Here is a 395-nt window from a genome sequence, read left to right on the forward strand (position 1 = left end):
ACGCGTGCGCGGACTGGACCAGCCTGCGTCCGATGCCCGGGAGGCGGCTTTGGGAGAGGTTGGGAAAGCGCGGGTCCTTGGCCGTGGAGACCCAAAAGGCACCTCAAGGAGACCGCGGAGTGGAAGCCGGACGCTTGCGGGAGCTGATCGAAGGCCTGGCGGCGGCGTGACCAGGAGGTTCCAGTTTTCCTGACGGAGTTGGCGGCAGAGGTTGAGGGGAGGGAAGGGGAGAGCCTTGCTGAGGTGTGGGAACTAGAAGCACCCGGGTTCTCACTGTCACTCCATCCCTAAAGGTGCCTCCACGTGACCCAAGTGTGTCCTACGGCGACCTGTCCGCAGCCCGCTTTCCCCCGTGAGACCAGAAGCTGAGAGGGCGCGGCGGGCGCGGTAACCGC

Source organism: Myotis davidii, unplaced genomic scaffold (assembly GCF_000327345.1).
Source record: "Myotis davidii unplaced genomic scaffold, ASM32734v1 scaffold162, whole genome shotgun sequence".
Classification (NCBI taxonomy): domain Eukaryota; kingdom Metazoa; phylum Chordata; class Mammalia; order Chiroptera; family Vespertilionidae; genus Myotis; species Myotis davidii.